At 39.9% G+C, this 25,751-nt stretch overlaps 1 protein-coding gene across 1 annotated transcript in view; it reads right to left on the reverse strand.

The window, feature by feature from the left end:
* SYT9 (synaptotagmin 9) overlaps positions 1-25,751 on the reverse strand; it is a 155,843-nt gene that overhangs the window by 10,589 nt on the left and 119,503 nt on the right. The gene's annotated exons all lie outside the window — the stretch shown is intronic.

The raw sequence follows: 25,751 nt of genomic DNA on the forward strand, positions 1-25,751 counted from the left end.
AGTTTTTCCCACAGGCTCTACATCAGCCCACAAAGTCCTCCAAATAGTCACTATCCCTATGCCTCCTTCCCTTACAGCCCTACACACTCCCCGACACAGCACCCCCAGGATGGCCATAATACTTCTGTACACTCCAGCAGACACCTTGTCCCAAAACACACACATGTGCATGCACACACACACAGACACACACAGACACAACCCTTCACCCGCCAGAGCACTGCACACAACCCGGTCACACACTACGTGTGCAGACCAACACACAGCGCCGCTGGATCCTGAAATACCTAGTCCCTACCATCTGGCTCTAGACAAGGGCCCTGCAGACCCACACACACCATCTACAGTCGTGGACACACGCAGACACTCATCCGGCCCTGCCCAGCCTCACACAGAGCCCTCGCGGGCTCCACCCAGGGAGATGGGTTGGTGACCCCTGCTGCTGGCCTCAGGAGCTCCCACTTAACTGCAGCTCTGGCCTTCTCTTGGTGTGTCCCTAAGGAGCCCGTTTCCCTCTGCTGGGGAAGACATCTCCTCAGGCAGTGTGCAGCCATTCAAATAGGTCAGAAGACATGGTCTTCTTTCTCCTTTTTAGCCCAAGGAGAGTGTTACCAGAAAGGGGGGGGGGGAGCCAGTTCATTTAGTTTCAATATCTGTGATACCTAATGTTATTGAGCTGGGAGCCTTCATCTAATTAATACAGTTTCATACTGACAATGCTCTGGGAAGTCCGGGTTTTGCCCTCAACATCCACAGCCTCCCGTCCTCCTTGATTCTCCAAGGATGCTTCTATTTTTAGAAGCAAAGATTCAGTTCTGGAAGGTCATCTCGCCCAACCTCCCTACCTTGACCGCTTCTGCAAGAGGATGAGGCGAAGGGAATCTGTTTGGTGGCTAAGGCAGATGGATTGCTCTGCATCTCCGTGCATCGCCTGCCTCATGTAAATAAATAACCTCACTTTGCAGGCCAGGCTCTCTTGGATCCTGGAGCCCAGATCTCAAGAGACCCAGGAGGCTGGGCCTTTCTGTCTGGGGTGGAGAGACCAGAATTCTACAGGAGCTGGGGTGTCACCTGGGGCAGGCACTGGACCGTTTCATGCTGCTGGGCTTCCCATTGCAGGATAGAGGTCTGCTCTCCCTGAAGAGGGAGGATCTGACCCATCTTCCTGCTGGTGGCACAGGAGAAAGAGAAACAACAGCTGTCCCCACAAATTATCTTTTTCCTTCCACACTCCCTGCCCTATTCCTTTGCCCTTTGACTTCTCCTGCCTGCCTTAAGCAAAAAGGCCAAAACACCTGTTCCTCCCTCAGGGGGCTGCTCACTGCACCTAGCTCACCACCCCCTTCTCTCCTTCTGCCCAGAAAATCTGAGTTTGACAAAGCAAAACAGGAGTGACCAGAATCATGCCTAGGAAGCTTCATCATCACCAAATTCCCCAGCATAAAATTCTGGAAGGCCTGCACTTACCCAAGCTCTATAGGGTTCAAGATGTGTACCCCAGACCCTGCCCTCGAGCCCAGTGCACATAACTGAATATGACAAGTCAGTTACTTTTGCCTTAAGTACATTTTCTTCCCAACGTAAATCCCATTCACAAACACTCATAGTATGGCTCTTTGCTCATAAGTTAAAATAAAAAAAAAAAATTAAGCTTCAGACTTGGTGATAGAGTATTCGAAAGGTCAGCTAGGGCTGAAGTCCACATTTGTACTTCCAAAAAAACAAACAACAAAACCCAGAAAATTAAAGATAGTTACCAAAGAGAAAATGCTTGATTTGATTTCCAAGTGCTTTAAAAATAAAATAAAAAAGTTAAAATTTTCTAAGTCATGCAAGTAAAAATGATAAAACTCAAATAGAAACTCTTAGTGAAACAGTAAAAATCCTTTTCTTATGTATATACACCCTCTGTATCACTCCTTTCCCCAGAGTAACACTGTGAATAATTTCTATTTTTCTTTTCATCCATCCATCCATCCACTCATTCACTTATTCTTTTAACATTGGCTATGGTTGTGGTGGTTGAGCACTGCTCTTTTCCAGGTGCTGGGAGCTGTTTTTGTAGTAGGGGAACATCAGACGCCATCCCTTAAGGACAGATAGGCTTGCAGGGATATGGAACAGGAGTTGATGTCACCTAATGTTAATTCTGCTTTTTCCTCACTAGCTGATGTTGATTTGGGGTCAAGAACCTATAGATCTTGATGTTTGCAAACATTCCCTTAAACCAGTGGTTCTCAGTTAGGAGCAATGTTGCTCTCCTGGGGGACATTTGGCACTATCTGGAGAAATTTTTATTGTCACAACTGGGGAGGCAGGTGTTACTGACATCTAGCAGCTAGAGTCCAGGGTTGCTGCTAAAATCCTACAATGCACAGGGCAGCCCCTCCCTACAATGAATTATCTGGTTCAAAATGTCAATAGTTTCAAGGTTGAGAAACTGCCCTACACAGGAGTATTTATATTGTTTGTAAAAATTTTCCCAGAGTGCTGATAAAAGTCAAATATAAAAGGGTGGTGCAGCGTTTGGCTTCTTTTTCAGCTTGACAGGAATCAGATATGCAAAGCGTCACCAGTGGCTGTGTGCCCTGGGGGAGACAAGGGGCAGGAAAATGTCATATAAAGAAATGCTTCATTTGCTCCTGCTTTGTATGGGCAAGTTCAGTATTGTCGGCAAAATATATTGGGAATTTATAGCAAGTGTGAGTGAATTCTCCACCTGCCAATCTGTAATGTGATATGTTTGCCTGTAGTGGTCTATGATAGTTCTAGTTTTTGTCTCATTAGTGCACTTTTGCATTCCTCTTCTTAGGTTCTTCCGGTGAGCTCCTTTCCAATTCCATGAAGTTCTAGAAGGGCTGCTGCAGGAATTCAGGCTTAGCAAAATATTCATGCCCATGTCCATTGTTGTTTATTCAGGGATGAGTATGGAACCCAAGCAAGGCCACTTAGAGTCCTTTCTGGGATTGAAAAATTGACACTGAAATGGAGAAATGATCATTTTATTGGGATTATTTGTTGAAAAGATATGAAACTAGAATTGTAAGGTTCTTGTACTGTAAATAGCATACATAGTATAATATTACTTTAGGTTAGGCTGTGTATGTTAAAGATGTACACTATAAACCCAAAAGAAATGACTAAAATATTAAAAGATGTATAGCTAATATGCCAAAAAAGAAGATACATTGGATGATTTAAAATTATTAAATGTACTGCATGAAGCACTGGGTATTATACAAAAACAATGAATCATGGATCACTATATCAAAAACTAATGATGTGTTTTATGGTGACTAACATAACATAATAAAACCAAATTAAATTAAAAAAAGAATACAGTGTATATTAGAAAAAAAATAAAAATATTAAATTAATCCAAAAGAAGACAGAAAAGGGAAAGAGAATAAGATTAGAAGAGACAAATCTGACAGAAATAGAAAACGATAGGATGGTAAATTTAAACCAACTATTTTCACAAATACATTAAATGTAAATGATCTTAGCATCCAGATAAAAAGCAAAGATTGATTAAGTAAAATAGCAAGACTCAACTGGTCTCTATAAGAAATGTACTTTGAATATAAAGATATAAGTAGATTAAAAGTAAAAGAATAAAAAAAGATATGCCATACTAACACTAATAAAAAAATTGGGGTGGCTATATTAATATCAGACAAAATATATGTCAGAGCAATGAATACAACCAGGACAAAGAGGATCATTTCATTATGATAAAGGGGTCAATTCATCAAAAGCACATAACAATTCTAAATACTTATGCACCAGATAACACACTCTCAAAATACATGAAGCAAAAGATGATAGAACTGTGAGGATAGACAAGTTATAGTCAGAAGTTTGAATACTTGAACAACACTGTCAACTGACTCGGCATAACCAGTGGCATTACAAAAGCACTCTATCAAACAGCAGCAGAATACACATTCTTTCCAAGGGCACCCAGAACACCAAACAAGAAAGACTATATTCTGGGCCATAAAACAAGTTTCAATTAAATTTGAGAAGATTCAAAGCGTATTTTCTGGCTGCAGTGGAAATGATTTAGAAATCAGTAACAAAAAGATATCTAGAAAATCTCCAGATATTTTGAACTATCACACTTCTAAATAACCCATGGATCAAAGAAGAAATCAAAAGAGGAATTAGAAAGTATTTTGAACTAAACTGAAATGAAAACATGACATATTAAAATTTGTGAAAGGCAGCTAAAGCAGCACTTAGGGGGAAATTTATAGCACCAAAATGCCTATATTACACAGAAGAAAAATCTCAAGTCAATGACCTCAGCTTCCATTCTAAGAAATCAGAAGAAAAAAATAAGTGAAAACAAAAAATAAATAAAAACAAAGTAAGCAGAAGAAAGGAAATAATAATATTAAATAAAATACTGTAAAGAGGGGCTCCTGGGTGGCTCAGGTCATGTTCCCGGGGTCCTGGGATTGAGCCCCGCATCGGGCTCCCTGCTTGTCCAGGAGCCTGCTTCTCCCTCTTCCACTCCCCCTGCTTGTGTTCCCTCTCTAGCTGTCTTTCTCTCTGTGTCAAATAAATAAATTAAATTAAATTAAAAATACTGTAAAGATGTATATTTCAAACAATAGAGTAATCAACTAAAAAAATAATAGATATAACAGAGCAAGACCCAAGTATATATGCTGTCTACAGGAAACCCACTTAAAATATCATGACAGAGATAAGTTTAAAAGATTAAAAACAATTAGGCCATGTAAACACTAATCAAAAGAAAGTTTTAGTGACTCTGTTAATATCAAAGAAGATTTCAAATCAAGGAATAGTACCAGGAAGGAAGGGTCAAGTCATCAAGAGGACATAATCTTAAATGTATATGCATCTACCAACAAAAATTCAAAATACATTAAACAATCTGATAGAATTAAGAAGGGAAATAGGCAGGGGCGCCTGGGTGGCTCAGTCGTTAAGCGTCTGCCTTCAGCTCAGGTCATGATCCCAGAGTCCCGGGATCAAGCCCCACGTCGGGCTCCCTGCTCCGCGGGGAGTCTGCTTCTCCTTCTCCCTCTCCCCCTGCTTGTGTTCCCTGTCTCGCTGTGTCTCTCTCTGTCAAATAAATAAATACAATCTTTAAAAAAAAAGAAAAAGAAGGGAAATAGGCAAACCCATAAGTAGAGTTGGAGATTTCAATACTGCCCTATCAGTAATTGACTTAACAAGCAAGCAGAAAAGAAGTAAGGATATAAAAGACCTGAGCAATAATATCAACCAATCTGACCTAATTGTCACTTACTTTACCCATTATTACTCCATCTAATAACAACAAAATACATATTCTTTTCAATTATACACCAAACATTCACCAAGAGAAACCATGTTCTGGGTCATAAAAAAAAATTCTCATTAAATTCAAGATGACTGAAATCATACAAAGTATGTTCCAAATAAGACTAAAATGAAACTACAATGCAATCATAGTTATCTGGAAAATCTGCAAATATTTGGGAATTAAACAATACTTTTCTAAATTACTCACAGGTCAAATAAGAAAAACCACAAGGGATATTAAAAATTTGAATGGAATAAAAACAAAAACACAACATACCAAAATTTGTAGGACACAGACTAAACAGTGCATATAGGGAAATGCACAGCAGTAAATGTTTACATTCTGGAGCGCGTGGGTGCCTCCGTTGGTTGGGCCTCTGACTCTTGGTTTCAGCACAGGTCATAATCTCATGGGTCATGAAATTGAGCCCCACATCAAGCTCTGTGCTCAGCAGGGAGTCTGCTTGAAGATGCTCTCCCTCTGCCCCTCCCCCTGCTCTCTTTCTCTCTCTCTCTCAAATAAATAAATAAATCTTTAAAAAATGCTTACATTCAAACAGAGGTATCATTTCAAAACAATGATCCAATATTCAACTTAGGAACACAAAAAACAGGAGAAAATCAAACACAACATAGATAAAAGGAAGGAAATAATCAATATAAGTAGAAAATAATGAAATATAAAAAATGGAAACACCTACAGAAAACCAATGAAACCAACATCCTAATAAGACTGATCAAGGGGGTGCCGGGGTGGCTCAGTTGGTTAAGCAGCTGCCTTGGGCTCAGGTCATGATCCCAGGGTTCTGGGATGGAGCCCCACCTCAGGCTCCTTGCTCAGCAGGGAGTCTACTTGTCCCTCGTCCTCTGGCTTATGATCTCATTTTCTCTCTCTCTCTCAAATAAATAAATAAAATCTTAAAAAAAAAAAAAAGACTGATCAGGAACAAAAATTAGGAAATATTAATTACCAAATTAAAAAATGGAATTGGGTACATCCACACAGATATTATAAACATTAAAATAATAATAAAGAGGGCGCCTGGGTGGCTCAGTTGGTTGGGCGACTGCCTTCGGCTCGGGTCATGATCCCAGGGTCCTGGGATCGAGTCCCGCGTCGGGCTCCCTGCCCGGCAGGAAGCCTGCTTCTCCCTCTCCCACTCCCCCTGCTGGTGTTCCCTCTCTCGCTGTGTCTCTCTCTGTCAAATAAATAAATAAAATCTTTAAAAAAAATAATAATAATAATAAAGATTAGGGAACGAGGCTAGGACATCTGCTCTCACCACTTCTGTTCGACATTGCGCTAGAGGGTCCAGCCAGTGAAATAAGGCAGAAATGAAAGATATATACATTAAAAGGGAAGAAGTGAAACTGTTTTATTTGCAGATGCAATGATTGCTTATGGAGAAAATCCTTAGGAATCTATAAAAAACTATGTAAACAAGTTCAGCAAGGTCAACAAGGTTAATACAAAGCAACATTGTTTCTATATACTAGAAATGAAACAATTAAGAATTGAAATTTAAAAATACATATACATTTATTTATTTATCTTTGTTATTGTTTTTTAATTTTTTTTTTTTTTTTTTTTAGAGAGAGAGAGTACATGGGTGGGGAGGGGCAGAAGGAGAAGAAGAGAGAGAATCTTAAGCAGACTCCACCCTCAGCACAGAGCCTGATGTGGGGCTCGATCCCACAACCCTGAGATCATGACCTAAACCAAAATGAAGAGTCGGATGCTTAACTGACTAAGACACCCAGGTGCTCCAAAAATACATTTACATTTATACTCACAGATAAATTTAACATATTATGTGCAAGACCTGTACAATGAAAACTACAAAACACTGCTGAGAAAAATTAGATAGGACATAAGCAAATGGAGAGATATTCCACATTCACAAATTAAGAGACTCAACGTTGTTAGGATACTAATTCTTCCGTAATCTGTAAATTCAATGCAATTCCAATCAAAAGCCAAAATACCTTTTGTAGATGCTGACAAACTGATTCTAAAATGGAAATGGAAATATAAAAAACCCAGAATAATTAAAATAATTTTGGAAAAAATTTCCAAAAAAGTTTTGGAAAATTGAAAAACTTAATACTACCTGACTCTGAGGCACAGAATAAAACCACAGTAATCAATAATCAAGGAGGTGCTGGCAAAAGGACAGACATACTAATGAACGAGACAGGATAAAGAGGCCAGAATTAGACCCTTGTTTATATGGTCAAGTGATTTCCTACAAAGGGACCACATAACTTAATGAAGAAATTTACACTTTTTAACAAAGAGTACTGGAATAGTTGGACATCTATTTAGAACAACAACAAAAGAAGCATGACCTTTCTTCACATGATAGGAAAGAATGTGATGAAAATGGATCATGTAAGCACTGAAACTATGAAAGTGCCTTTGGGTTAGATTCCTTAGATGGACATAAAAAGCACAAAGCATAATAGAAAAAAAACTGATATACTGTGCTTCATTAATGTTAAAAATCTTTTGCTCTTCAAACTCATTCTTAAGAAAGGCAAAGATTAAGTAAGCCACAGGCTGAAGGATCATATTTGTATAACGTACAACCAATGAAGGACTTACATCCAGAATACATAAAGAATTCCTACAACTCAGAGAAGCCACCTAACAAAAATATGGGCAAAAGATCTGAACAGACACTTCGTCAAAATTACATTAAACCATAGTGACATACCGCTACACACCGACTAGAATAGCTAAAATGAAAGACTGACAATATGAATGACTGCCCAGGATGCAGAACAATTGACTCTCACGAGCTCTGCTGGAAATGCAAAATGTTAAAACCATTCTGGAAAAACCGTTTGGCCGTTTCTCCTAAGCTACACATACACTTGCCGAATGACCCAGAAATCTCACATCTGGTTATTTCTCCAAGTGAAATAAAATCACACATCCATGGGGCGCCTGGGTGGCTCAGTCATTAAGCGTCTGCCTTCGGCTCAGGTCATGATCCCAGGGTCCTGGGATCGAGCCCCGCATCGGGCTCCCTGCTCGGCGGGAAGCCTGCTTCTCCCTCTCCCGCTCCCCCTGCTTGTGTTCCCTCTCTCGCTGTGTCTCTCTCTGTCAAATAAATAGAATCTTTAAAAAAAAAAAAAAAATCACACATCCATCCAAAGACTTGTGTGCACTTGTTGTGACCCCAACCCAAAAAGGAAACCAAATGTAGCATCAAATGGTGAATGGACAAAGTGTGGTATATTCATTCAATGGAATACTACTCAGCAACCCAATGGAAAACTACTAATGAAAGAAACAACACGAGTACATTGCAAAAGCGTTATGCTGAGTGAAAGGATCCACACACAAAAGGCAACACTGTATGATTCCCTTTATGTGACATTCTGGGAAAAGCCAAATTACAGTGACACAAAGTGATGCGTGGGAATGAGGGACTGGGGGCTGGGGGGGGGGCTGACTGGAGGAGGACTGGGAAACCTCTGGGGGTGACAGAAATAGTCTAACATCACTATTTTGGTGGTAGTTACATGATTGTACACATGTGACAAAACTTGTACACTTGAAATTGGTTCGTTTCATTATGTATAAATTAATAATGGGCACTAAAAATTCTGAAAAGAAACATTTTGCAGAGAACTCTACTTTTGTCTTCTAATTTCACTGCCTTGAGTTCAGAGAATAGGCCTTAATGATTTCAACCATTTAAAATATTATGCTATTCTCTCCTATTCCTGTCCCATTCACTTGTGCTCAAGTGTGCTCAATGTGGATTCTCCATTTGCCAGGGCCAAATTTCTACGTGTCTATTAAATCAAGCTTGTTCGTTTTGTATCTAAATTTTCTTCCTCCCAGAATTTAATTATTTATGCTTTTGTCTTTTAAAATACATTTTTTTTTGGTTTTGTTTTGCTATTCTGTTTCACAACCAAATTAACATTTAAACTATGGTTAAAATATTTCCATTTCTTTGCTCATGGCAGTTTCTTAAAACCCACATCATCCCCCCTTTTGAGATACATTTTTCATTTTGCTTGAGTATGTCCTTGAGAATTTTTTTTCCAGGGAGGGTTCACATATAGTTAAAATAATCTTTATTGTGCTCTAATTCTTAAAAGAAGTTGGCTGGGCACAGAATTTAGGTTAAAATTATTTTCTCTTAGAATCATTTTACATTGTCACAATGTCTCCCAAGTACTTCATGTTCCAGCTGGGGTGTTTGATGCCATTCTTTTGTAGATATTTTTTTCCTTTCAAGGAGGTTTTAAGATTGTCTCTTTGTACTTTTACTTTGTACTTTATACCTTCTGAAATTTCCCCAAAAGATATTTAGGTATTTTGTTTTTACTCATCTTGCCTGGTCCTCAGTGATCCATGTTAATTAGAATTCTTTCTTTTCTTTTAATGTCTTTTTCTCCAATGATCAGTTGATCTTTTTGTTTACTTTGGACCATGATGGTGGTTTTCCTAGGATATCCTTAATTGTCTATAATTAGAGGGTCAAAGCAAAAGTCTTCTACTGCTTATGCCCTTCGTATTTCCTTTACTATTATTTTATGAGGGGCCTCAAGAGGGAGTGGAGGTTATCTCATGTTTTTCATGTGATGTATTTAAGTAGAAATTCTGATGAACTGTTCTTTAATACTACCTGTATGATATTAACATCACCAAAATCAGAAGGTTACACAGTTAGGTAAAGAGAATCATTATCAACAGACTTTTAATACCCTAGTTTCCTCAATACTTGTGAATACCACTGTCCTGGAGGTCCCCAAGACCACCCTCAGGTTTGATGATTCGCTAGAAGGACTCTGAGGACCCAGACAGGCTGTTATTCTCATAGTTATGGTTTATTACAGCATAAGGACTCAGATTAAAATCAACAAAGGAAAAAGATACATAGGGTGGAGTCCAGAAGAGACCAGTTGTGCTCTCCCAGTGGAGTCACACAGATAGCACTTAATTCTCTCAGCCATGATGTGTGACAACACACAGCAAGTATTGACAGCTGGAAAACTTACCTAAACCTTGACGTCCAAGGTGCTTAGTGTGGGTGGCAAAGAGTGTCCACATGACTGACCTTAACTAGTCAGTCTTCATTCCCTTCATCAGAGGTCAAAAAGCATGGCTCAGGGCCCTAGGTGAACAAAAAGAGGTGTTCACCATTATTGTATTGTTAAGATAAAATATCTGGTGTGGCCCAAGATCTGTTATATAAAGAACTCTTATCAGGCAGGATATTCTAAGGGCGTAGAGGCTATCTCTCAAGAACCAGTAAGTCCAGTCCTTTCTTTAAAATGTGTAGGGTTTGAGTACCCCATGCTCACTGAGTGAACCCTTTAGGGAAAGCACACAGTGCTCTCATTTCAACTTGCCTTTTCACACACATAACCCAGAGATCAACACTTATGATTGGCATCCAAAGTGGCAGGCAATCTCATGAGCCTGAGATTAAGGGCCTGAGCCCCTAACCTGTGGGATCTGAAACTATCTCCAGGGAGATAGTATCAGAATTGAGCTAAAGTTTAGGGGACACTGGGGCGCCTGGGTGGCTCAGTCGTTAAGCATCTGTCTTCGGCTCAGGTCATGATCCCAGGGTCCTGGGATGGAGCCCCACATTGGGCTCCCTGCTCTGTAGGAAGCCTGCTTCTCCCTCTCCCACTCCCCCTGCTTGTGTTCCCTCTCTCGCTGTCTCTGTCAAATAAATAAATAAAATCTTTTAATAAAATAATAAAGTTTAGGGAACCAAGTTGGTGTGGGAAAACCCCCCATGTTCGGTGTCAGAAGTGTTGTGAGTGGGGAAGCGGTATAAGAGTAAAGGAGAAACACATAGGAAGAGAAGAGTAGGTTTTTTGCTACATAAATGCTTAAAAATCAGATTAAGGGAACATTTTTAGCTTTAAATGCACAACATGGAACAAAATAAGGCTGATTATCCGGTGATCAAAGCATCTACCTGAAGAACTTGGAAAAAGAACAACAAATTAAACCCAAAGTAGAAGGAAGGAAATAACTATAAGAGTGAAATTAATGAACTAGAAAACAAATATATTTAGAGAGAGTCAAAAAGCCAAACACAAAGTTAGCTTTTAAAAAGCTAATGAAAATTGCTAATCTTTTTTCAAGACAGACAAAAGAGAGGGAGACAGGGGAATAAAAAAAACACAACCATGTCATGGTTGAAAATGCAACACCACTACAGATCTTTACTAAAAACATTAAAAAGACAAATAACAATTTATAAACAACTTTACACCTATAGATTTTAAAAATTAGACAAAAAATTAGAAAAAACTGATGAATTTTTCAAAACAAAATTTATAAAATCAATGTAAGAAGAATTAAAGACTGAATTTTTATTGCTCATTAAAGAAATTGAATCTGTAATGAAACACCTTTCAGGCCCAGTTGGGTTCACTGGGGAATTTTATTAAATATTTAGAGACCAAATAAAGCCAGTATTTGCAAACACTTTCAGAGAACAGAAAAAGAATACTCCCCAATTCATTTTTGAAGCCATCAAATTTTAGATACCAAAATCTGAGAGGTCCATTAAAAGAAAGGCAAAATTACAGACCAATTTCACTCATGAACTGAGATTCAAAAAAAAAAAAAATTAAACAAAATATTAGGAAATGGACTGTAGAAAAACATGAAATGATAACACATTACTAGCATATGTGTTTTATCTCAAATTTACAAGGTTAATTTAACATATGAAATTAAAAGCCATAATTGTCCATAACAGAATAAAGAGGGGAAAAAATCACATAATTAAATGAATATAGAAAAAAAATGATAAAATCAAGTATCTGTTTGTGATAAAAGGTTTTCACAAGCCATATATGAGAGGGGAATTTACTTATCTGATGGAAGGAATCTAAAAACAAGGCAATAGTAGTGGAGTACTTAATGGTGAAATGTGGAAAGCTTCCCAATTAAGTTGGGAATAAGATACATAACTATTTCTATTCTACATTGTATTGGAGGTCCTAGCTAGTGAAATAAGGCATGAAAAAGATATAAAAGGCATAGGTTTTGACATAAAGAATTAATTCTGTCATTATTGTTAGCTGATATGATGTGTAAAAGTATTCAATAAACCCTACAGAAAAATAATTAGAATCAATAAGCATATTTATAGATGACTTAATGGCCATGAGATCAGTAAACAAAGATAAATTTTCTCTTTATATATCAGAAAAAAAAAACAAGTTAAAAAAATAGAAAAAAACCCTTCACTTAAAATAGCATCAAAAAAACCCCCATCAAATACCTTGGAATATGTTTACCAAAAAATGTCCAATACTTTTTTTACAGAAAAAAGATAAAGTGTTATTGAGTAAAGTTAAGGAAGATCTAAATAAATGAAGAGATATACCATGTTCATAGATTGGAAGACTCAATATTATAAAGATATTCTCCAAACCGTTCTACATGTTAAATGTAATTCCAATCAGATTACAATTTAACAAAGTAATCCTAAATTTTATGTGGACATGCAAAGTGCTGAAACAGTCCATATTCTCTTGAAGAGCAAATTGGGAGACTTTACTGGATAGGAAAAATAATTAGATTTCTACTGGACTAGTGTCCAGAATGGACTGGATTAGGGTAGCATTTGTGCAAGGTAAACAAACCAACAGAATTATAGAGAGAGCTCAGAAACTGACTCGTGTGTGGACATTTGTCTTACGTATTGGTTATCTTCATTTGCCTCTCCACACCACTCCCTGCTCTATGCCCTAAAAGGCTGTCCTCTACAGTAAGAAATAAAACCTGATCTGTGTATTAAGAGACTTAAATGTCTGACAGAGTTTGGGATGAATTAGTGATAGGCACATGGAAACACACACCCTCATACAGCAAATAAAACCCAGGTAATTCATTTGTTTATTCTTCATTCAACAAGCATTTATGTAATATAATTATTTGCCAGGTACCCTCTGGGTGCTGGGAATCCATCAGTGAACCAAAGAGGCAAAACTCATTTGCCTTCATGAGGCTTATATTTCTTGTGAAGCTAGACAGCAAAATAAATTACACACACACCCACTCATAAAAACACATATAACACACACATAGAATGAAATGGAGAAAATAAAAAAGTCGATAAGGGGGCTAAGTAGTGTTGAGGGGTTAAATGAAAGGAAGGCTTCATAATAGCATGTCTTTTGAGTAAGGACTTGAGGAAATGAGGCAAGAAAGCTAGCAGTGCAGCTAACTGGGAAGACTCCACACAGACCACAGAGCAAGTGCAGAAATCCTGAGGTGGGAGTGTATCTGCTATTCCCAAGGAAGGAAAAAGAGATACGGAAAAGGGAAGAGAGTAAAAAAGACTGAGATCAGAGAAGCTGTGAGGGACCAGGTCGTGCAGCTTATCAAAAGGATTCTGGCTTATGCTCTGAGTGGGAATAGAAGCCATTAAAAGGATTAAAGTAGAAAAGTAGCACAATGTGACTTGACTTTAACAGGATCAGCCAGGCTGCTGCATTGAGAACAGTCTGGGGGACAAGGGTAGAAGCAGGGCTATCAGTTAGGAGGTTATCATCAGTGAGAGGTAATGTGGCTTGGTCCAGAGAAAGCAGCTGAGGTGATGAGAAGTCATCAGATTTTGAAGCTAAAACAAGAGGATTTTCTAGTAAATTAAATGATAGAAAGAGATCAGTCAAAGATGGTTCCAATATTTTTGGCCTGAGTTAATGGAAAAGTGGAATTTCTATTAACCCTCATTTCTACATGTAGAGGGAGAAGGCATTGGGCTCTGGGAGAGATCAAGAACTCAGTTTTTTGGGGTGCCTGGGTGGCTCAGTTGTTAAGCGTCTGCCTTCTGGGTGTTTCAGTTATTAAGCATCTGTCTTTGGCTTAGGTAATGATCCCAGGGTCCTGGGATGGAGCCGCACATCGGGCTCCCTGTTCAGTGGGAAGCCTGCTTCTCCCTCTCCCACTCCCCCTCCTTGTGTTCCCTCTCTCGCTGTGTCTCTCTCTGTCAAATAAATAAATAAAATCCTAAAAAAAAAAAAAAAAGAACTCAGTTTTTTGTATATTAAATGTGAGATCCAAATGGGGATGTCACATAGCCAATTAGGTATGAGTATGGCGATCAGGGGAAAGAGCCAGGCTAGAGATACAAATGACCAACTCCTGTGGGAAAAAGAGAATATAATCCACAGCATGCTACATGGTTCAGCTATCAGCCAAGTTTACATAATAATGGCATAGACATAATTACCTCCACAAATTTATAACTATTTTGAGAAGATGGGGAAGAGTCTGCATGTGTAGTGAACTTAGGAGCTACATCCTCATCTTCTATAATAAAACTCAATAGAAGCTCAAACTAAAACTAAAAGAAAGCATTTAAAAATATATGGAGGTATATTTTAAAAGAAAAGGTTAAAGTAGCTGAAAGTATTTACTTCTGTAGAGTGGGAATTGGGATTGAAGGTATAAACATAAAGATGATGACATAATTGGTATTTTAAAGGCCCTTAGGCCACAGTGCAGCTGATGGGAGCTGAGTTCAAGTCTCAACGCCTCACTTAACATTATGCAACGTTAGGCAAGCTACCTAATTTCTCAGTGTCTCAGTTCTCTGTTTCCAGTCTCTTCATTTGGAGACTGGGATTAGTATCTAAAGCACAGGGATGTTAAAAAGTTTAAATGTGAAAACACGTGTATGCAGTCAGTACTGAATATGAGGTAACTATTACCACCATTGTCCTTGATCACATGTTTCTCACTCTCACTGGTCTGTTTACTCTTCAGGGGAAGTCCCACTCACCCAGCCCTCCCAGTGGCCAGCATTTAGGGGGAGCTTGGTCAGTATTCCTTGAATTAATGGACTGACTCACAAATGAAGAGTTGGTACAAGGGTCCTGGGACAGCTACTGAGCCTCTGTAGCCTAGCTCCCTGGGGCCTTTGGGTCAAATTTCCAGTGAGCCATCATGCTAGGGGACATGTGATCACTACAAGCCCCCGTATTCTCCATCACCACTAACTCCCTGAGAAAGCCTCTTACAGAGTCCCTGTGACATACAGCAGCAAGAAATCGTCATTTAGCAAGTGGAGAAGAAATCCTCGTTGCAACATTCCTCTCAAGGGTTATTAATCCTCAACTGTAATAATCACATTGATGGTCCGAACCTGCCCCACCTGTAACATGGAAGCTGCCTAATGATTTGATCATCCTGTTTTCTCAGAAACTCCAACTGTATTCCTGATACTTGCCACAGACATGACAAAATTGGCAAAAACACCCTTTTCCAGTGACAGATCCTACCAATAATTAGTGATGCACTGTTAAAGTAACTGTTGACTGCACTTTATTTATAGATATTAACAGGATTAATTGCACTGGCAGTGCGCCTGGAGGATGACGCTCTCTGAGCGGCGCCGGGGTGCGAATGAGCCCGCCAGCCCTCCCAGGGTGCTGGGAGGGGTTGTGGTCAGTCCCCTCCTTTTCCTTTTCTGAATGGCTCCCTCATAGGAGTCCAGGTCACATTCCAGAGGACTGGCCCGACATCAGACAGCGTTTACTTGGACTAGTGATAGGTTCAGCTAGGAATGGACAGGAGAATAACATTACATGTGCGTAAAGCACTTCACGGTTGACTGCAACATTCAGTATCACTATCTTACCTGATTGATCTTATCCAGCTTCCTGGTTTAAAGTGCAACTTCTGCATGGCTGACTCCCAACATTTATGTCTCCATCCCAGCCTCCTCCTGTCATTACAGACTCACACATTCAGGTGCTTTCTTTTTCTTAAAGATTTTATTTATTTATTTGACCGAGAGAGACACAGCGAGAGAGGGAACACAAGCAGGGGGAGTGGGAGAGGGAGAAGCAGGCTTCCCGCTAAGCAGGGAGCCCGATGCAGGCTCCATCCCAAAACCCTGGGATCATGACCTGAGCCAAAGGCAGACGCTTAACGACTGAGCCACCCAGGCGCCCCCAACCAGGTGCTTTCTTTAGATGTCTAGTTCATTGTCTAATAGGCATCCCGACCTTGACAGTTCACAAATGGAGCTGACTTCCCTCCCCCCGCCAAGTCATCTTCATCTCAGTTTGGTAAAAACATCCTCCAGAAGCTGAAGCTCACAATCTGGTAGTCAGCATATCTATATTCCTCCTCTTCTCTCACCCTCCCACATCTGCAAGTCATGTTATCTCTCCCTCCCAAAATATCTAGAGTCTGTCCAATTTTCTCCTTCTCCATACACTTCCCTAATCCAGGATACCGTCACCTCTCTCACAGGAACTACTGAAAAACAGTGAAGGCAAAAGGAGAGGTGAGTCCTTGAGGCTGAATGGCTGCCCTATGCCCAGAGCACATGCTTCCCCATGGCGCACAGGGGCTCAAGGTGGAAAGAAGCCTCCACTTCTGGATTACATATCCTCCTGTCCCCACCGAGACATGACTCTCAGTCTGGGATTCCCAGTCTGGTCTGGTGTGCTGGTGAGTACTCGGACACAGCTTCAGGAAAGGACTGGTCCTCCCAGAGGAGAGGATGCTGCAGTTCCCTATGTGCCTCCCCCGTGATTGGTGCTTTCCCTCAAAGCCTTCTAGAGTATGACCTGGTGGCTGAGGAGCTCCCATCAGCCTCCACCACATGGGAAGTGGCTGCACCCTAGAGCTGCAATGGCAGGTAGGACTGATAACAGTAACAGCACAAAGGAAAACTTAATGATGAGAAGAATGTTCATAGTTCAATCTCAGCAACCTCTCTTCCCTCCTGTAAAAAAGAGGGAGCTCTGGCTTGTCTCGAGTGACATGATGGCTGAGATTTGAGTCTTTCATATTTCAGAACACTCTCCGACACAGCCAGGGAAGATGTGGTGATTTGGCAAACACTCTCTTCAGTATCTCACAGATGGCTTACTGGGGGCTCAGCTTTTCTCAGCACTAGAGGACAAAAGAAAAGCTTGGTGACTGGCTTGTGCTCCGTAGGAACTGACTGCCTGGGATGTGGCCGAAGCTTCGCCACAGACAGTGGTCGGGTCCTAATTGGCAGAGAAGGAAACCATAGATCCAGACTAAAGAGTTGAGCCCTTTTCTGAGGAAAGTAAACTTGGTGCTCATCTCATCTTCTTGGGATTGATTATTTTAAAAGTATGGTTTTGGAGGTCCTAAAATTTCATTGAGTCTGCATGGGTTCATTAAACATGGGGGACAGCAGACTAACATCACTTCCTTTTTTGATTTGGGCTACTTGGCTCCCAGATCGGTGCACTTTTGTAAGCACAGTAAACGTGGACCTCAGCACAGCATCTGGGGAGGTTTCTCCCGATCCCCTTTATATGATCTGGATACATTTAGGCTGGACGATAGCAAAACAAGGTGAATTCTCTCCCACTTGGACAACCATACCAAAGGATGCTGCTTAATGATTCAACAATTAGGTATTATCTAGTTCTATTATTGCGTCAATAATTTAGAAGAAGACCTAGAATCTGGGCATGACATGATATGCACAATAAGAACATTGGAGTCCAGAATCAAGATTCATAAAAATCCTGATAGGTAAGTGAGATGGATAAAGCCTAACAATATAAATTGATTAAGATAAATTATTTGAGGGCCTACAAAGTCAATGATGCAACCTCTGAAGTAGGTGCAATTATGTGAAAATAAAAGTCTTGATGGTTTAATCCTACCTTGAATCAAAATGTGAAATAACTACCAGAAACTGATTTTGTTTGGGGCTGCGTCAGTAGAGATACAGTCTAGAAAGGGAGGGTGTACACCAGCCACCACACACCCAAAACACTAACTCTGTCCTGGGCATCTCAATTTTAGAGATATGTAATCACCTGGAAGACGGTGAGAAGAGCAACCACATGGGAGAGGGTCAGGATTATAGAAGGAGCAATGAGGAGCTCTTAAACTGTAAGGAAGGACTCAAAGCTCCAACAAAGATGAGATTCTTGTCAGCACATAGAAGAAGGACTATACTTGTTCTTAATGGCTCCAAGGATTGGAACTAGGACCCAAAGGTGGAAGCCATAGGAAGATGTAGAACATTCTTTTCTATCACAATGCAAAACCAGTCTGTTTATCTCTGAAAGTGGTAAATTCCCTTCCTGTTGGGCAGGTTTCTCCGCTTTAAAGAAGAATGGAATATGGAGAGGGGGTTAAGCAAATGGAAAGCCTTTCTCAGCCCTGATATCCTGCAATTCCCTGATCTCAGACATTAACTGATAGGCAAGAGAGACAGTAGTTTTGGAGCAAGGCAATTGTGTTATCAGGAGTGAGATTAAAGAGACAGGATTTGGTGGAGTGTGCAATTGTATTTGAGGGAAAGATCTGGCGACTGGGAGGTCAGAAGAGTGATGGCTGTTGACTAATAAAGCTTAATTGTGCATCTTAGGAACATGTATACTTTAAAGGGGGATGTGGGAAAGAGGAGGTGAGTTCCAAGCCTTGGCGTACCTAGCACAGGAATACTGAGTATTGAAGTCTTCCTGAACCTTCTTATTATTTCTCAACATACTTCCCTAATAGATTCTTTGAGATTTGCACATGACTTTTTTAATGCTCCTATTTTCCCAGAGAGCATGTCTAGTCAAAGACTGTCCTCTGTAAAAACAAAGCAGATTTCAGAAGTTAAAGGGCCAAAGAAAAGGCTTTAGCATTGAATTTGAAAGTAAAATGATTTATTCTGAAGACTTTTTATAGATCTATCAATTCTCCCTAGGAATAAAAACCCAGAAGTAATTGGAGATGAAAATTTGTTCTTATTAAAGCAACAAATATCATTTTGGAACATTAGAGCATCCTTAGAAGCCTGGGCATTGTGTGATGGCTCTGACTTCCATGATAAGTATCACTGGCTTCTGGAGAAAAGAAAACATTAAGACGAGTTGGAGATAATTATGAATTTACCTCGCATGCCAAACATCCTGTCATCCTGAAAATGTCCATCAAAACTAAGAATTCACATTTAGAAATGAGAGAATGAGAGTCTCTAGTAAAGATGCCCTCTAAAGAGAAGCACAGCAATGAGTGAATGAAACCAACATGCTCAGTGGTATGAATAATCATAAACACATTACTTTTATTCTACCACGGATGGAGACATGCTCCAGAGAAAATCATCACAGGACCTGGGTGTGTTTTTTAACCTTTTACTGGAGACGAGCACTGGGCATCCCACTTCTCTGTCCCTGTCAACTATTCCTCCGAGTTTGGTACATGGGTCACCAAGTCACCTTATTTGACCTCCAAAATGTGTCTTGATTGCAACACTTCCCCTCTATTCCCTTGCATCTGTCTCCGGAAGGTGACTTGGGGGTTAATTCTACCTCTTCCGATCTATCCTCCATGGAAACACAGATCCGATCACTCCACTCCTTGCCTAAAACCTTCGCTGAATCCCAGATGCTCTGAGTCTATCCTGTAAATGATGACTTCTCCAGCTGCTTTCCTGTTATTTCCGCTAAGATGCCCAATTCCCCAGTCAGTCTGAACTATTCTTAACTCCCTGCACATACCTTACCCTTTCATGCCTTTGTGTGCTGTGGCTGCTTCCTGGACGACGGCTCCCTTCTCTGCTGGTGAAATGTTCTTTTGTATCTTTGAAGACCCAGCTTGCAAGTAATCCCTACCGTGCAAACATCAGGTCCCTCCAAGCCTGTGCTCTCTGCTCGGGAAGCCCTTTGTCCATATTTCTATTACCGCATGAAATTAGAGATATTTGTGTTAGACTGTGAGATCCTGAAAGTAGGAGCTATTCTTCTTCCTGTTGGCACTTTTATCGGGGGACCCAGACATTTGACAGAAGAGCACCCTAGGCCAGAGAGGTTAAGTAACTGGTCCAAGGTCACACAGCTAGTTAGTGCTGGAGCCAGGCCCCAACCAGGCAGCCTGACTGCAGAGCCTACAGTGCTCCCACCTGGAGAGCCCTTGCCTAGCCCAAGAGGATTTTAGAGGTTGGTAAAGCAGAAGGTGGCCAAATTCTCCTTTCTTGTGCGGTGGAGAGAGACTTGAGGAAGTGTGCAGTAGCTGAACTGGGAAATACAATTCTCCAGAACCTTCCCTTTACCACACAAGGTTTCTACCCTCAGGGCTGACCTTCACCTTTTATCAGCAGGGACTCACTTCTGCCTTTGCAGCTAGTAGGGAAGAGAAAAAAGTAAAGAGAGAGATGCGACCTTGACTGAATCCCATATTAGAGCTAGGGCAAATGGGGCTTTAGCAAAAGAGGATCTGCCTTTCCTTCATGCACAAGCATCAGTCCATTTCCCTCCATATGCACTAAATGTTCCTAATACTCTTTAGGGAAATAAGAGATTTGGTTACAATAAAGGGAAGTGTAGGTGTAATTAGAAAGCATTTCAGATGTACTTCCAATACAGACAATAACAATCGTCTCTTTCTTAAAAATTAAATGAACTAATACATGTAAAACATTTAACACAATGTCTGAAGTATGTGTTAACTCATTATCTGTGTCGCCCCCACACCTCTTAGAGCAGTGCATAGCACGAAGTAGGTCCACAACTATCAAGCACAATGTATCAGTGAATGAGCATCAGTCATCTCTACAGGAAGGGGAAGAGAAAAAAGGAAAGAGAGAGAAGTGAGCTTGACTGAAGGTTTTTTTCTATCAGGGAAAGCACAGAGCAGAAACTCCTCTCCAACAGCTCGACCCACATTTGAAAACACTCTTACATCGTGATCTACTAGCTGGATAAAGCAGACACAGAGAAGCTACAAGAATTTCCTAGGCTATGAAAAGAATTATACAGGAGAGAAAACACATAAAATATCCCTCTAAAATGGTATGGCTCTAGGAGCCACAGAAGGTTATCAGATACCATCAGAGAGGTTGAAGAACCTGCCCAGGATCACAAAGTTCACCAGTGTCAAGGATGGGTCTGAAGATACTTTCTATATCCCCGGGCTCTCTGTGACCCTAAGTCTTCATTCAAAGGCGGTGACTTTCAGAAGGTGTCAAAATATCCTATCAGAATTTTAGAACAATCCTCCCACTCCAACTCCCAGGACTTAGCAGAGTCCTCAGTTTTCTCCACCCAATGCTCCAGTTGAGACTCACAGGCATTTCTAGGAAGAATTAAGTCAACTGCTACAGAGAGTCTACTTCTTGGTAATGGCCCAAGGCCATTCCATGTGTTGGGGTGTTCTGGGTGACAAACCTGGGCAGGGAGGTTGCCCTGATCTCCTGAGGAATTCCCAGCCTCCCTAGAATCATGACAGTCTATGTTATGTAGGAATTCTATCTTCCCTCTGCAAAGGCATAGTTCATTCATGCAGGACAACAAAGGCAGCTTCGGGGGAGGCAGGGGAGACCTGGGCATGTTTTAAAAAAAGAGAGAATGAGTCTTCACTTTAAATTTACTCATTCATCTGTTCAGCAAGCGGTTGTTGAATACCTACCATGTACCAGGCACTATTCAAATTGCTGGGAATACAAAGAGGGGAAAAAAGGGTAAGAATCCTTGCTGTGATGGAGTGGCCAGTGCAGCCGATATTCTAGAACTCAGACAACAAAGAAATTAAAAAAGTAAACTATATTGTATGTCAAATGGTAAAAAGTGTTACCAAAAATTATAGGAAGATAGGAGGTGGTGGAAGGAACTCAATTTTAAATAGGAAGGTCAAGGAAGACCTCAGAGACAATGACACGGAAAAGAAGACCTGGAGGAAGTGAGGAAGCAAGGCATCTGCATATGTAGGAGAAGTGGTTAAGGCAGAGAAAAATGTCCCAGAGGCAGCAGTGTCTGAACAGTAGAAGGAGCCTCCAGTGTAACTTGAGTGGAGAAAATATCTGGGAAAGGATTGGAGATGAAGTCAGAGATCACGGGGGATGGGGTCTAAATCCTGGAGGAGTTTGGCTATTATTCTGATGAAACTAGTAGTCATCAGAGGATTTGGGGCAAAGAAGTGACAGGAATCAGCCAAAAATTTAAAGGGATCATTCTAGCTTTTGTGTAGAGAACATCATGAAGTGAGGAGGCAAAATAGGATCATGATAACCAATTAGGAGGCCATGGCAACAAGCCTGCAACTTATGCTATTCAAGCTTCCATTGTTTTTAGCTAATTTCCTAAGATTATCTTAGATTTTATATGGTAGCCTTAGTCATTAAGAAGTGGCTTACTTGGTTATGGAACTCACCACTGCTTTCGCTGTGCACACGCTTCTGCTATTCATCTAGTCAGATGCCATAGGGTATGATAGGACACTCCTTTTGGTTAGGAAGATTCACAATAGGGTCCTAAGTGATTCTTTTTCCCAGGAACTCTGGGATATCAAAACAACTTTAGGACAATCTAGCAAACTGTAAAAAGAACTTTGAACATATTCATCAGGAAACCTTTCCCAACACTGGGGCCCCCAATCACCCCTAATACAGGCATCTCCCTCTAGGCTCTCCAACAGAAAAGGTGTGAAGGCTTCCCCAGCCTCGAGATGCTCCTAGATATCTGGCAGGAGAGAGTCCAAGTATTAGGTTGAATTATGTGAAAGGTCCACTTTCGTAGTTAAAAAATGATGGACTACTAGTAATTTCATACAGTTCAGTCTTTTCATGGTTCAGAGTCAGTGTGAGCTGAGCTTGCTGCTGCCCAATGCTCTCATGAATGCCCTCTGGCTTAGTACAGGAGAACTCATTCCAAAATAAAATGCAAGCCTTGGCAACTCAGGGCAGCCTGTACAAAGGATACTGACAGAGCCTGTATGTGAAGCAGTCAGACCAAGAGCAAGTCAACAGGGCAGTTGGGAATGTCTGGAGCTCAGCACTGGCCAGTAACATTTGGGAAGAGGAGGTGTGAGCTTAAGGAGATCATGCCGTAAAACAGATAGGGGGATAGGAATGAAAATGTCACATATGTAATTGATTTTTTTTAAAAAATACATTCCAAGGGAAAAATAATAACAACTCTTACACTGAGTCTAGTGTAACCCTGAAACTAATATCTGACAAAGATGCACAAAAGACACAAAGATCTCTACAGAAACAGTAATACACAAGCAAACAAACAAACCCATAGGCTAATTCTTATATGGATATAGTTGAAAAATCCTATATATTAACAAATAAAATCTATGGGTATTAATAATACACCTTGACCACATAGGGTTTATTCCAAGATGCATGGATGTCTCAAAATTAGTAAATACGTTAATGGATTAAAGAGGAAGCATCTCAACAGAAAAGTTATTAGATAAAATTCAACATCCATTCCTCATAAAATAGTGATGTAACATGAAGAGTATTATCATTGAATTCAAGATCAGAACAAGAATTCCAGTTATCGCTCTTGTTATTCAACAGTTTGGGAAGTTCTAGCCAATGCCATAAAGTAAGAAAAATATGTGAAAGGTAAAATTATTACAAAAAAAGGAGCAAATATGATTCTTCAGAGAAGATATGATTGCTTCACTGGAAATCAACGACAACCATGTGAGTAACTACTGAAACTAATGAAACGGGTAGCTAATGACATGTATGTAAAAATCATAAATCAAAAGACAACCCAATAAAAAATGGGCAAAAAGCTAAAACATAAGTTTTATAGAAGATACATAGAAAGCTAGGAAGGTGCTTGATATCCTTAGTGCTAGAGGAAAACCAAAGGAAACACCATCGCTAGAATGGCTAAAATAAAAAGACGACAACACCAAATACTGGCAGGGACATAAAGCAATGAGAATTCACATACACTGCTGGTGTGAATGCAAAATAGTGCAATGTAGTAAGAAACTATATGCATTTCTTAAAAACATATATCTACCTTACAACCAAAGAATTTTACTGCTAGGTATTTACCCAAGAGAAAGGAAACATATGTCTACCCACAGACTTACGCAAGAATATTCGTAACAGCTGTGTTCATATTAGCCAAAACAAAAGCAAACAAAGAGAAAAACACCCAAACTAGAAACAACCCAAATGTCCAAGAGCAGAAGAATGAATAAACAGATTCTGGTGTGTTCATACACTGTAATATTATCAGTTAAAAAAAAAAAAAAAGGAACGAACTACTGATATCCTACACAACATGGTGAAGTATCAAAACCTACATTGAGCAAAAGAATTCCCTCTTACACAAATTATTAAGTAGAAGAACAGGAAATTGTGGTGACAGAAGTCAGAAACTGGTTGCTGTTCAGGTAGAGTGGAGGGACTAACTGGAACAGGACATGATGGCACTTTCTGGGACAATGAAATGTTCTATACCTTGTTGAGGATGGTGGTTACGTGGGTGAACACAAATGATAAAACTCATCAGACTGAGCCCTTCAGATCTATGCACTTTATCAAATGTAAATTATATCTCAATTTAAAAAGTCTTTTCTATATATACCAGTGAAACAGATTTCGAAAATGAAAAATTGCCCATTCTCAATGGCAGCAAAAATTGAAAGTACACAGGAAAAAATCTTAAAAAGAAATGTAAGGAATCCAGATAAAGAATACAAAATGTTATTAAATGACTTTTTAAAAATTCCAAAGTAAATGGAGATATTTTATGTTCCCAGATGGGAATATTTAAATTTGTAATGATGCTCATTCATACCAAAATCGTACATAAACATAAGTAAATCCCACAGCAGTGTCACAATTCATTTTTTAAACTTCTTCTCGAAATCGTATAAAGGATTACTTGCAAGATTACATCCATGAAATAACCAGTCTTTTCACCATTTATAAGAATGAGACATTTGTCTTACTAGATAGTAAAATGTATTATTAAGAGACTGTAATTCTAATACCAGTATACTGCTACCAAAACAGAGAAGATGAGGGGGGAAAAAAGACCGATAAAGTACAAAAATAGACCAACTACATAGGCAGTTCCCTACTTGGGTGCATAATTATCTCATTAAAACATAAGGGATATGGGGCGCCTGGGTGGTTCAGTTGTTAAGCATCTGCCTTCAGCTCAGGTCATGATCCCAAGGTCCTGGGATCGAGCCCCGCATAGGGCTCCCTGCTCCGCGGGAAGCCTGCTTCTCCCTCTCCCACTCCCCCTGCTTGTGTTCCCTCTCTCGCTGTCTCTCTCTCTCTGTCAAATAAATAAATAAAATCTTTTTAAAAAAATAGGGGATGCAAATACACAAAACCCGAGAAACGTACTTGGATATTTTTTATAAAGGGATTTCTATTCTCTAAGAACTAAAAATTTTATTAAAACCCTAATCGCCCATTACTTTAGTAGCACAATTTTTAACAACATGTTCCCAATATTCTCTTCCATTCACAATAGATCCCAGAATCAATAGGATAAGTGTTAGAAAGCATGTGTTTGAGGATAACAGTCAACTGCTTTCAAATTCTAATTATTTCCATATTTATCCCAATTTTATTACATTTTGGGGGTTATACTTTATGATTAATAACAGCATTTTTCAATTTCCCATCTTCTGTGTGTGCACGTGCATGTGTGTAGGTTTTGCT

The sequence above is a fragment of the Neomonachus schauinslandi genome, chromosome 11 (genome assembly GCF_002201575.2).
Source record: "Neomonachus schauinslandi chromosome 11, ASM220157v2, whole genome shotgun sequence".
In the NCBI taxonomy this organism is placed as follows: domain Eukaryota; kingdom Metazoa; phylum Chordata; class Mammalia; order Carnivora; family Phocidae; genus Neomonachus; species Neomonachus schauinslandi.